This window comes from Mastigoproctus giganteus, chromosome 9, assembly GCF_048544385.1.
Source record: "Mastigoproctus giganteus isolate SK-2022 chromosome 9, ASM4854438v1, whole genome shotgun sequence".
Classification (NCBI taxonomy): domain Eukaryota; kingdom Metazoa; phylum Arthropoda; class Arachnida; order Uropygi; family Thelyphonidae; genus Mastigoproctus; species Mastigoproctus giganteus.
The window spans coordinates 26,476,812-26,491,223 of record NC_143583.1 but is presented as its reverse complement, the minus strand read 5'-3'; positions in this window follow the sequence as shown (position 1 = coordinate 26,491,223).

Below are 14,412 nucleotides of genomic sequence, written 5' to 3'. Positions count from 1 at the left end.
TAAAACGAAGGAGCGGACTTCACACGAACCCCCCCCCCATACATCATTCTTCATTACAATTTAATTGTTATGTACGCTGAGGAAATGTCAGCCGACAGCATTTACAGTTATCGAGAGTACAAATGAACACAGATGAGTTCCTTCCTTCTTCGTCTCCTAATAAGAAGCAAATATTTGCGTTGCTTTTATAATTTCATTACAGAGATTCATTAAGAAAATTTAAGCACAAGGCGATTGTTTTAACTAATCAGTGGATTGATGGCTGATGTAATGAATGAACAGAAACCACAGAACTTGTGCTTTAGTGGCTGAAGATGGTATCACGGCATCGGGCATGTTCTGTTGGTACGGATTGGTTCCACTCATACCTTTAGAAGGTCAAGTTATCTCCAATGAATATCTTTCTATCGTATCGGGCCAACTTCATCCTGCAATGCTTCATTATTATCCAGATTGCGATGGATTCTTTCAAGATTACAACGCAACTATCCACCTCTCAAAATTGTGAGAGTAGTTCGAGGAACTTTTCCAGTATTTCCAACATCTACTCTGGCTGCCTAATTCTCCAGATCTGAATCCAATCGAAACTCTCTGGGATATGCTGGAAAGGACAGTTTGGCTTCGCAGTTAACTACAGACCACAATATAGAAGCTGATAAATATTCTAATAAAAGAACGGTCAAATCTGGAGTTATACTCTCCTTAAAATATCTTTAAAAAGTACATATACACTGTATAACCAATAATATCCACCAATTGGGTCCGTTTCCAAAGAATTGTCACAACAGAAGCTGTATTCATGGTTTTATCAATGATAACCAGTAGACCAAGCAGAAACCTTGTAACACAGACCGATAACATCCATCATACTGCTGCCACCGATTTTCATTGCTGATGCAATACAATCTGGATGAGACTATGCTTCGGGCATATGCCGCACCCAGGTGAGTTCATCTGATGCTCCAACTGTTTAGCGTGGAAGCTGTTGTAATGTGCAATTTGTTTGAGATCTGTGCACCAGGACAGCAATGACTTACATTTGAGAGACAGCTTCAGCTTACGAGCATGTCTTTTTTTATCCATGCCACTTTTTTAATTAGTACTGCATTTCATCTTCCATATGATCTCTGTAATTAAGTATTAATAGGTGGAAATATGCGAGAAGACATGAAGCACGATAATAGCAGGCTGAGTTCTCTCTCTCTCCAATTCAGAAAGGACGATTTCAAGAGGTATGGACACCATTAGAAGAGAACTGGAGACCTTTATCAACTGGCTGCCAGTTTATCAGTTGTAAAAGATAGATAATCACCAACTACACTTTTCAGATAAGTCTTGATTCAGTCTGAAAAAGGACTCTGGATGCTGTCAGATAAATAAGTAAACTACATTTGCTATTTATACCCCGGAATGATCACATGCACCCACGATGACCTTGGGCGTATCATGAATGTCTGTTAAATGAAAAATCATTCTTTGATGGAAATTCTCCGAATGTTCAAAGATATGTATGGGATCCTTCGAGATGATGACTTTTTAAGAGCACTGGTGGCCCAAATTTCCTATTTGAGGACGATAATATTTTCCCTCATACGCATGAGATGCACAAAATACTGGAAACACATCTGATAAGAGTTACAGGTATGCACAAATATGATGTTAGGCAACTATTTGCCTTTAAAACTGATTGTATTCTACATGAATAGATTCAAATAAATCTTGAACTGTCTTAAGAGGAACCTTGAACCATTATTCATGGAGGAACGTTTCAAGATAATTGAGTGATGAAGGTAAAGGAAATCTGTTTCTCACTTTCCTCTCCAAATATGTTCACATTGCTCAATAGCTTTTGAGTCTGGTGTTTGATGTTTCTAAAACCAAGACTGGGCACAAGAGAGGGAGTTCCAAACAACTAAATCCATAAACTGGTCCAAAGTTTGTATTTATTTTCCCGCTTACTTTATTTTGGACCCCACTGTATAAAGGGATCAAAATGGAGAAAAGAAAGAAAGAAAGGAACGATATGGAAAAGAAACTGAGGGAAAGGAAGCAAATAAAGATAGGAAATAATGTTCACAACAGATACGTCTATATCAATACTCCTAAAGATATTATTTAGAATAGTTTAGCTGACTTCAAAGAAACCATCTTGTAGAAAAATCTTGTTGGGGCATAACAACCATCGTGTCAAATTCGGAGCATACAATTTACTTTGAAAGGTTTCGTTTTTCGCAAGCTGTTGTACTAATAAACGCATAAAAGGATTTCTGAATGTAGAAAGTCAAAAAAGATAAACTCCAGCAGTAAGCAGGGGCGTGTGAAAGAACCATGTATATTAGAAAGGAAGAAACATAAGAAGCTGTAAAGTACGTGAAAAATGAGAACACAGCGGGACTATCAGAAGTGGTGATCGAGATGATAAAAGCATTTGAAAAGAATGAGATGGAGAGGGAAAGATTTCCGAAAAATATGGAAGAAAAGACAATTCCAGATGATTGGAAAAGTAGTATTCTAATGAATGCCACTCTATAAAGAAAAGGTAATATCTTTCGGGCTGGAGTACTTTAAGGTATAGAACTAAGGGCATTTATCGAAGAGCATCCAAAGAAAAGCAGGAATACAGCTGAGACTGACAGCCAGTGTTATGATTATTCGGTTTGGATTCATGTGTGAAGAGGAAATTGCAGATGACATTTATATCATGACACAGATGCCAAAAAAATATTTGCGAAAGAGTAGATAACAATTAAGGTTCTAAAACCGCTTTTCATTCTTTTATTAATACATTCAGCTATCAAATATATAGGGACACCAAAAGAGATTCTTAGAAATTATTATTATTAGCATTGCAGAGGCATATGATGCAAAAAAGCAAGTTTATACAGCATCAGCCAAAAAAATAACAAAAAACTTTCCATTCCCTCCAAACGTTTGTCCACTTCTTCTTTGAGTTTATTTAAGCTTCCAACTTCCACAACGACAGATGGAAGATTGTTTTTTTTTTGGCTGATGCTGTATAAGCTTGCTTTCTTGCATCATATGCCTCTACTAATACCAATGCTAAATAATCTTCTTCCACTGTTTCACAGTCCAGTTTTGACGTTGGTGGTACCACTCGAGACGAATCTTTTGATTTTTTTACAGAGAAGTGGCTTTCTTATAGATGTATGACTACCAGATCCCAGATTCTTTCTTTGCCTAAATGAATATTTCAGTCATTTGCTGCTTACTGGACCTTCTGATCACAAATCACTTTAAATTCCTATTGTCTCGTTCTTGGAGTATCTATCCACTTTCTGCCGTATTTCTTCCTTTTAAAGCTACATTACTTTCGACCCACCAGTAATATCCTTTGTTTTCTCAACTGTGGCTCCTATAACCGTGCTCCAACAATAACGCCTTTCTGAAAATCAGAAAGCTAACCTGTCTTCCCCATGATTCACTAAGAACCCACAGGAAAGGCTACAGTATTTATCTGATACAAATGAACTTGTAATCATACCACGTGACAAGAAAAGGTTTCTAATTTTTTGGCCACTGAGTATATATGCATCCAAAAAAGAATGAAAACAGTCTATATTTGATTAGATACTAAAGTTTGCTAAAGAAAATTGATATTTCCCTGCTGAGGAGTTTCAAGTAAACTAGAACACGAAACACTGATCATTGCATTAATATTATATTAATCAAACTGTCAGAAACCTGATTGCACCCATCCAATAGAAAAGCAGCAAGATTTTATACAGTAGTTAAAAGAAGGAAAGGACTAAGCGATACAGAATAAGAAGAAATTCAATTTGGAATGAGCAGTACAAATCTCTAACGATCTTAGCTATAAACGTTTGTTGAAGTCCATTTTTTTCACTGCAACCATATCAGAACATCGGGAGCCGATTAACAAAAACTATTTGTTCATAGAGCAGGAATGAAAAATTACAGCATTCTGTTATTTTCTCTGGTAAAAATGGCAGCCGTGTCTCTCCATTTATAACCTGACGATAAAGTATACGACTTTTAATAAAACAATTTTTTTTTTTTTTGGAACTCCCAGCAATGATTTATTTCTGTTATTTACTGACATCCCTCATAAAACAAAATGCCTTCTCACCGAAGGAAAATAGTGCACGGTGACGTTACTTTGACATTTATTATCTTACAAAGAAATTGATCTAGGCAGCGCATGCGTACTAGTCCAATATAAAATGTAAAAACCTAGCTACCAGGTGATAGAAACGCATTTTATAATATACAAAATCATCTACACACAAAAAAATAAATAAACAAAAATAAATTATTATATATTATTGCTATTTAAAAAATAATAATAATAAAAAAGGTAGCTTCAAACTGAATAAGTTTAATATTTTTGAAGTCTCATTAGGAATGAAAGTTGTCTTAGTGTTGCTTTTTAATTTAACTTTATTTTATTAAAATACTACAAATATTTTCATAAATATTATTTGTAACTTTAATGTTAACTTTTATTTAGTTTTAATTTTTTAGTTATTTTAGATATTGAAGATGTATATGTAAAGGTTTTAATACACCTTTTTCTTTGTTTATTACAGTGAAAGTCTGAAAGTGTGTTGTATGAAATCGAAATTAATGGCGACGAATTATTCGTGAATTTATTAAAGCCTTTTGATGACTTTGCTTGTGACAGATTGATGACCTTATTCAGTTATTAAGAGAAGATTTCCTCATCGTTTTCGTACTAATTATTGGGTCTCATACCGAACTAACGACTAAAAGGGTTCAGTTTACATGATACCTTAATGATTTAGCATTAAATGAGAAGGAAGATCTAAAATTACCAGCTTAGATCGCTAAGCTTCTTTGTTCATGAGGACAGTCAAAGAGGAATTCATTTTCATATTATCCAGGTATTGGCAAATTAGCAAATAAAATCAATTAAAATAAAGTGGTACAGTACACATTTCATATTCAGCTAATTTTATACTTTTTTTCTGTTTTCAGACCTGAACACCATTATAAACATTTTAAAGAGGGGGTCTTTAGAAATAGAAAAAAAAATTAAGTATTTTATTTATTTTCTTCTATTTCTAAAAAAAACCTCTTTTTAAAGAGGGTTTAAAATTTAAGTATTTTAGGGGGATTTTGTCATACACTAGGTAATGAGCCTATTGTTTTCACCATGTCTGTCTGTCCGCATGTAATAAATCGGCTCCTGATTGATAGATTTTCATAAAATTTTATATTTGGACCTTTTAAAAATATTTGTAGAACCAGTTGTCAATTCTCGAGATTTCTCGAACCAATCGTTAAATTTTAGAATCGGACGAATTTTAGCGAAATAGGACATTTGTTTATTTTTTCCATTCACATCACATATGCTGCCCATATACATATACACTGTGCTGCCACTTTGTTAAGTACACCCCTGCTGTGCACACAAATGGTTTGTCTCACAACGTTGCAACTCACATGACCGCAGTTGTGGATATAAATGCAGCAGAACAGCCTTTCTAGTATCAGTTAGGCGTACAACCGTAGCAAGAATGGGGAAAAGGAGTGATCTAACGAACTTCGAACGTGGCATGGTAGTAGGTGCAAGACCTGGACAAAGCATCTCTGAAACGGCAGTTCTCCTGAACTTTTCACGCACCACGATTTTAAGGATGTATCGAGAATGGTGAAACGAACAGAAAACATCCTCTCAATGGCACTCCTGTGGAAGAAAATCGCTTGTTGATGAGAGAGGTCAGAGGAGGATGGCTAGAATTGTGCAAGCAAACAGACGGGCCACAATGTCGCACATCACGTCAGAATACAACCTTGGTACGCATAACAAAATATCACAATGGACCACTGGTAGCACTTTGTCGCGAATGAGCTACAACAGCCGACGGCCACATCACGTACCTTTGTTATCAATGAAGAACAAGAGAGCACGCCTCCTGTGGGCACAGCAACACCAGCACTGGACTATAAAGGATTGGAAAACAGTTGCTTGGTCTGACGAGTCGAAGTTCCTGGAGCATCTTATGTTGATGGAAAGCTCAGAATTTGGCGAAAACCACGTGATCCATGGACCCATCATGTCTGACGACTACTGTGCAAGGTGGTGGGGCAGTGTTATGATGTGGGGAATGTTTTCTTGGCACACGTTGGGTTCATTGAGACCCATAGATTCACGTCTGAATGCCACATCGTACCTGAACGTCGTTGTTAACGGTTTATCCTCAGTCAGATGGTTACTTCCAGCAGAATAATGTGCGGGTGCACAAAGCCCGAATCACTATGGAATGGTTCCAGGAACACGACAATGACTTTTCTTTGCTGCAATGGCTCGCTCAGTCCGCGGATCTCAATCCTATTGAACATCTTTGGGATGAGCTGGAAAGTGCTGTTCGCTGCAGGTCTACACCTCCGTTGAATCTCAAGGAACTGCGTGACACACACATGCCTGCATGGTACACCATTCCTGCACAACGTTTTCAGCATATTGTTCAATCCATGACGAATTCAGGCTGTTTTGAAGGCTAAATGAGGCTCAACACGCTACTAGGTAGGTGTACCTAATAAAGTGGCAGCACAGTGTACATATTGTGTCAAGGAATTTGTAATAATTGTCTGTGATCTAGATTTAACCAATCTGGAACACAGACTTCTACAGACACAATATATACGCACCCTCCTAAGAGTTTGAAATCACGTTTCATTATTCTTAATTTTCAAAGTTTTTATTAATCTTAATTTTCGAAAGACTGCAAACAAATTTTCGAAAGACTGCAAAGTGCTTCCTTTGTGCCTCTGCCACAATCGTTGTCGGAAACGAAACGCTTGCCTTTCAGAGCTTGCTTCAGATGTGGAAACAGGAAGAAGTCACATGTGGCAGAACCTCGGAACCTATGGCAGTTATCACTGCCTGCACAATATTAGTCGTAAGGGGTCTGCCACTGCCTTGATGAAGAAACCACTTCACACCGGAATATGACCCGCCTACCAAAGCATTCATTACCAGACGCTTCATTCATCTCTTTAACTGTTTCCGATGCATTTAAGCCCCGTCTGACACAATAACGAATCACATATCGCTGTTCAATCTGTATGTCTGACATGATACTTGCTTCAAAACGATCGTCAGTGACACGCGGCCAACTTGTTTACCAATTTTTATTATTAAAATATTTTTATTATATATAAAAATCAAAAAACCGAAATAATATTTAAGAAATTTCTAGAATATTCGAGAAATATTCGCAGAAAGGTGTAGAAGATTTCTAAATATGGTATAACGTTGTAGTTGATTCTAGAATAGTATAGAAAGTGGAGTATTCTTTCAATATTATGGAATATTGTAGATGATTCTAGTGTTCTGCAATAATATAACTTAAAGATTAAGAACTACAACTTATAAAATCCAACATCCGTCATTCAGAAAGAGTGTTTGGTGTAAGGTTTGTGTGAAATCGGAGCTGAGTTCAATAGGAACAGAGACTTTCCCGTGTTCACATCAATGAAACTTCGTCTTAAAGAAGTCGGACTTCATGGTCGTGTAGCGACCTGAAACTCTCATTAAAACCAGAAAATCGAAAGAAACGGTTGGCTTGGACAATTGAAAAGTGGTAAAACGTACTGTGGACGGATGAATCCAAATTTAAAATTTTTGGATCCAAGGGTAGAGTTTATATGAGACGATCAACTGAAGAAAATTTGTACCACATTGTTTGATGTCTAGTCAAGCATGGTGGTGGTTCCATTATGATCTTCAGTTACTTCTGTTTTAAAGGAGTGGGTGACATCGTCAGAATTGAAGAAATTCTAAGAAAACAAGGCTATAAAAACATTCTTGAACATAATGTATTATCCTCTGGACTTCGCCTTTGTTGAAGACATTTTATAATACAACAAGACAATTAGCCCAAACACAGCTCTAAGCTATGCAGGGACTTTCTAGCAACTAAACAACAGGAAAGGGTATTGAAAATTATAGTATAGCTGCCCCCAATCGCCTGACTTAAACCCAATAAGTTAAATTTGGGATGAAAAATCAGGATAATTATTAATATTAATGATTTCAAGCTGTAATTTCAAAACATTAATGAAAACTGTTGTCGTATGCTATGAATCCTAAACTTTTAGGGAGGATTATACCTACGAATATGAGCCACAGCTCCGGTGCCATTACAACAATAGACTATTCGATTCCGAGAATCGATTCACTTCTTTGATCTGCCACAATCGATGCACTTCTGTGGTTTGTCAGAATCGATTCATTCTTTTTATGATCTGCCAGGCGGTACTTCTTTTTTCTTGGAAAAGATTAAGTCATCTTCTTTGATCAAAAATGTCTCTAAAATATTTTAATAAAGACTGACGCTCCAAAAAAAAAAAGTTCTGTGTAAAGGCGTTTCAAAATGATTCATAGAACCATTTCTTCAGAGTTCAACTGACTGGTTATAATTATTATATTAGTACAGCTTATGACTCAGCATTCGGAAAATGCGGTGGAATTTGCCCTGATTAGGTAAACGGATATACAAAACACCACAAATTGTATGACACAGAAAGTTAGGGTGATCTATCAGGAGAGTTAAAAGGAAGTGACTATAAGAAACAATGTGGGTGGGTCTCTTCCTTAAATGCTTTAATGGACTTCTTCGAAACTGCTTTCTTGTGACGCATTACGTCATCTAATAAGAAGATCTCGTTGAATCCTTTGGATTAAATTGGGGATTGTCTAATTGATGACATTATCAATGCCTTTACTGAAATTGCAAAGTCAAGATCCATTGTCACGAGTTTATATGATTACTATACCATTAATGAAATAAGTTTTATGACGCCAAGACAATTTCAAGAAACATTTACAAAACAGGAAATCTTGACTTTGTCGAAAGAATTACAAATCGCGTGACAATTGATGTTAAAAGGCTCGATTTCAACAAATTAAGCAGGTCAACCCTTGAACAGGAAGGACAGATCAATGACGCAAACATTAATTGAGGGAATTAATAAAAATGATTGATTATTTTCCTTTTTCCAAGCTCAGGTTAACCGAAATTGTACAAACTAAAATAAAAAGTTATTTTAGCTGACTTTCCTGCATTATCTTTGGTATGTTCCTTCCATGAGTTGCTTTGGTGTTGCACTACGAAGCTCAACTGATTTGGAAAGAAAAAACCTCATTTACGTGTAAATTTTCACAGTGCAATGCTAAGGCAACTCACATGGTATAACCAAACTATGTACAATTCGGCCAAAAACAAACCATTTTTTAGAAAATCCGAACCCAGACGGTTATCAAAACAATAACTGATTGAGCAACTTCTCAAAGTCGTTTCAACTTTAGACAGCCTTTAAATGAATTGATTAAATATGATATATTTTCTTTACATTTCCCTTTTTAATTTCCTTCGGATAATCGAGCTTTTATTGTAAATAAAAGTGTTGGCCTCATGTTTATGTTTGTAGGTGGAAGAAGAAGAATAAATCCAGGAAATCGAGCATCGTTCGGTATTCAAATTTTGACTAAAGAGAGCAAAAATGTTGAAGAAACCCATGGCAGAATGATTAGAGTGTTTGGAGAAGTATCATCTAATTATGGTACTGTTGCAAGATGGCCTGCAGAGTTCAAAACAGGACGGGAATCAGTTGAGGATGATTCAAGTTATGGTCAGATATCTGAAACAACTGACATCGTTGAAGGAAAAAAATTAGAAAGCAGAAGAATTAAAGTACCTGAACTGAAAAAGTACTTAATATTTCCCATGGAAGCATTTTAACACAAGCATTTGTGAATGTCCAAAGTTCGTGCAAGATGGTTACCCAAAATCCTTTCCATTCATGACAAACATCAGAGGGTGGAGTCATCGAAAGAGAGAATTTAAAATTAATTCTTGCAACTCCAGGTAGATTTTTATCCCATTTGGTGACTGATAAAACTTGCCTGCAGTTTTATAATCCTGGATCCAAGGAATCTTCAACCACGAAAAAGTTTCGAACCCACCCATCAGCTGGAAAAGTGTTGGCCTCAATTATCTAGGACACAAAAGGACTATTGTGAATTGATTGCCTTGCACCTAAAGTCACAGTAACAGGGGAACATTATAGCAGAATTATGCCAAAGTTAAAAGCTGGAGTTAAGTAAAAAAAGCCTAGGAATGTTGAATCATCGGGTTTTGCTTCTCAATGACAATGCACCCGTGCACAAAACACGAGTTGTTCAGGCTAAAATTCACGAATATGAATTTGAACAATTAACTCCCCCACAGGACAGCTCAGATCTTCTCCAATTGACTATTTGTATTCAGAAATATCGTGGAACTCATTAAAGTCTTTGTATTTAATAGAACTCATTAAATACAAAGACAGCTCATCAGTTGTCTTTGTATTACATTACTTTTAAACAAATGGCATCCCTAAAAGTTAATCTGCAATTTATTTAAAACTAATACCAGTAAAGTATGAGTCTATAATATTGTCCAGTCCGGATTAGTCCACCATAGAAAATGTATTTAAATAAATAAAAGCCCTAATGGTTCACTGTCCCCTCATTAATTTTTTATTAACCTATCTTTCCTTCTTGGTACTGGCCAAGAAGGAAAGATAAGAATTTCTAAAATTTAAAAATTGCGTGATGTCTCTGTCTACCTTCAAGAGAAGTTGAATCAGTTTTGTCATCCACTCGCTGCTGTGGATCTTTCGTATCCCCAACATACGAGGGGGTGTTTCCTTAGGCTTCCGTTACACACTTGGGCTTGAAAAGCAGTCCAAAAAAAGAACCTGGCAGATGAGATTAAGTTCTTTCAATGTAATTGATTGGTTGAAAGGGGTCACGCCTGGTGTCGTCGTATAAATGATTGCTTTCCGTAGTTGGAGAAAGTGTCTACGTCATTACTTCGTGTTGCGGAGACCGCGTCCCTTACCTTACGAAGAGAAGGAAAAAAAGAAAAAATGGACGATTTCAGTTTTCTCTTGCAGAGGTAGCAATATTTGTAATGTGCTTATACTAAGAGAGATTTGAAGTCAGGGTAATCTGCAATAGAGATATATGATCTTGCCGAGAAATTGCAGTCATCGAAGATAAGCATAGGAGCAGGAGAATCCTTTTTGCGAGATACAACACTGGACTGAGTTTTAGAAGAATTGAAATCAACTGAGTTATCTTTGCCCCACTGGAAGTTGAAGCTGTTTGTGCAGCACAAGGTTTCTCAATCTGGAAGGTTGAATGCAATGTGCTGTCAGCAAAACTATGGATAGGATTTCCAGTCAATGGAAGAAGAAGAAGATCATTAATATACAAGAGGAAAAGAGTGGGGGAAACAACTGAACCTTGGGGAACACCAGCTTTAGTGGAGAAGTTAGAAGACAGAGAGCCGTCTACCATCACCCTCAGTAAGCGATCAGAGAGAAAACTGGATAACCAATTACAAAAAACAGTTGGAAAACCATAAGATGAAAGTTATTTAGATTTAGGATTTTATTAGGTGCCCATGGTTAGAATGGATTATAGGAACTCGACACGGCACTTCTTGTAAGATTCAAATTTGATAAAACTGGTCAATGCTTTTCTCGGATAAAACGATCAAAATTAAAAACGGTAATAAATTAAGAATCAGTAAACGAAGGTAGACCAGTTTTCAGGGCCTCACCTCGACCTTAACTGCTAAATTTTTTAACTGCTAAACATAAAGTTTCGTTTTGAATGCATAACTATCTGAGGATAGTCCATTGACCCAATCCCATTAACATTATATGTTGAGTGAGTGATCCAAAATCCTACTTAACGTTTTAAACTCTAAACAGCGACGAGTTCAGGACATGAAATAAGAATCTGGAGTGTGATTGTTATGCTAAACGTGAGGACAAGCTTGGTTTCCATTTCATCAAATGAAATCGGCCATCTTTGTTGACATTTACTAATTTCGGTGTCGGATAACCTGGCTGTCAAAAGAGGTAATTTATGCACTTGTAGCAACTTAATGGACTCTTATATCATTAATGTACTCTTTGCTCATGTTGGCTGAAATGTTGCATCTGAAAACAGAAAGTGTAAACTGATCTCAATATCAAAACATTTAAGTGAAGTGATAGATAAACAATGAATGTGACCGCCCGCCTTCGTGTGTCCGTCCAAGGTTAAACATAATAAACGTCTAAATTGTATTCCATCACTTCCTGAATGCCCTAGTTAGCTGTTGCAAACATTACATAACAACCTCTTATGATCACCTCCTGTCCTCTAAGATTCGAGTGGAAGAAAAGAAAATTGGTATTTATGATCATCCATCAGGAAGGTCCGTGTTTGTTTCATCCCTTCGAAGAACTTTTCGTGTTTTGTTATTTCGTTTCTTTTTCATTAAAATACTTGGCAGGAGTCCAGCCTAGCGTCAGCCTCACAAAATAAATCCCCGTCAATCAAAGACGTTGCACAAGGTCATTCTGTATATACAATGCGCAAGCCATCGGTGACAGAATTGATTCTTTCCGTAATCCACGCTTAATCCTGCGCTTTGCACGTGTCCTTCGCTGATATGTCCAACACGCTCTTGATCTGTCGGAAGGAAAGACTTTTACCATGACGACCATAATATGGCCGTGTTCTGTTCAAAGAGGAGAGACTTCTGACCTTCTGTTATGACATTCGTAGATAAAATTCTTTTCCCGCTTTCTTTCTTGTACGAATTCGTTAGCGTTGCTAGGGGACCCTTTTCTCTCTTCTCTTCTGACATACTTAAACCCCCGAGGAGAAGCATTTTGGCTTTCTCCATCGGTAAATGATTAAGAGACCACACCGAGAGTTTCCACCTATTAAAGTGAGAAAAAACAGGTAGGTAGCTGCATCACTGATTGAATAATTCTTATTAACACTTTTTTAAATGCCAACTTTTTGCAATTGGCATCAAAAGATGATTAAACGTATGGTATGCAAATATCAGTTGGCATGATCACAACTGTACGCACTCCTTTGCTGGACGAAAAACCCGAATTTCCAGGAGAAAAAACCATGTACCCTCGGCCAAGACCAACTCAGCCACGTTGGAAAAAGGACCATAAAAATTCCTATCGTCATCGACGGGACTCGAACCCAAGTCTTTTCCACCCGATGTGGGAAGAGCGGCGATTCTACTAACTGCGATACCCACGAACTATACGGCTGAAGCTGAAGAATATAGGAGTTGATAGTCGTGTATCTATATGAAACCTGCTTCTTTGTAAAAAAAATGAAAGATTCGACTGGAGTAGTGCTGCAAACGCCAAGCCTAGACTTTGGAACAGTGGGAAAGTGTGGGCTTACGAGTGGTAGCGTAAAAAAGTCGAACTTCATGTAGCCATTCATCCAGCTCTCTTGTTCACCACTCAAGCAGCTGGAGGTGATATCATGGCATGGAGGATATCGTTTTGGTAAGGGCTGTGTCCGCTCATACGGTTAGAAGGTCATGCTGACCCCAATGAATATCTTTCTATCATAGCGGTCCAACTTCACAATGCAATTTTTACCCTGATTGCAGGCCCAATTTGGCCATAGTATTCCTCGTGCTATTAAACCTCCACTCCAAAAACAATAACCCGGATTGCGATGGATTCTTTCAAGGCAACAACGTAACCATCCACTGTGGAAAAAAACTATCTGAGTGGTTCGAGGAACGTTCCCTAGATTTACAATGTCTACCATGCCCACGTAATTCTCCAGATCAATATCCAGTTGAGAATGTCTGGAATAAGTTGGAAATGGCAGTTGGTTTTGCAGTTCCCTACCGATTAGAATACAGCAGCTAACAAATATTCTGATGGAAGAATGGTTAAATCTGGACCTAGACATCTAGTGGAATCCATGCCATAAAGGCTGCCACTTCATTACAGGAGAGGAGTTTTTTGTTGTTGTTTTTTTTTTTTAGATAATAAAAAAAGTATTTCGAAATGTTTTCGTCCACTGGTGGCGGAAATTCCTGGATCCTGAGCAACCTTGTTGATCATCCATTGGGCAAAATCTTTGATAGTTTTCTGGTTCCATCAATGTACATGTTTTATTTTATAGAGAAGCAAGCGGAGGTCTATTTTTAAGGCCTTGCGTACCATACTCTCGGGAATACCAGTCACAAGAAGATGTATGGAGAGCATTAAATAATCTCAGCGAATTTGATTGGACTTGTTATTGTTTCAACTCATCAATTCTTTGAATCATTTCATGTGATACTAATGGATAATCACTTCTGGACTTAAAAGTTAGTTAGCCTTAGCGTATTTAACAAGATTCTTCTTGAACATAAGTCTCAAAGAGGCATCGAAACGTTTTGTTTTTGATACGTTCCGAAGGCTTGCAATAACATCACCATTCTTGTAAATGAAGTTTATTTAAACGTAGATTTTTTATTTTTCTGATAAAGAATGAAACTATGAAGAGCAAACACTCGAGTTATCCAATCCAAGAGACATTCCATTTTA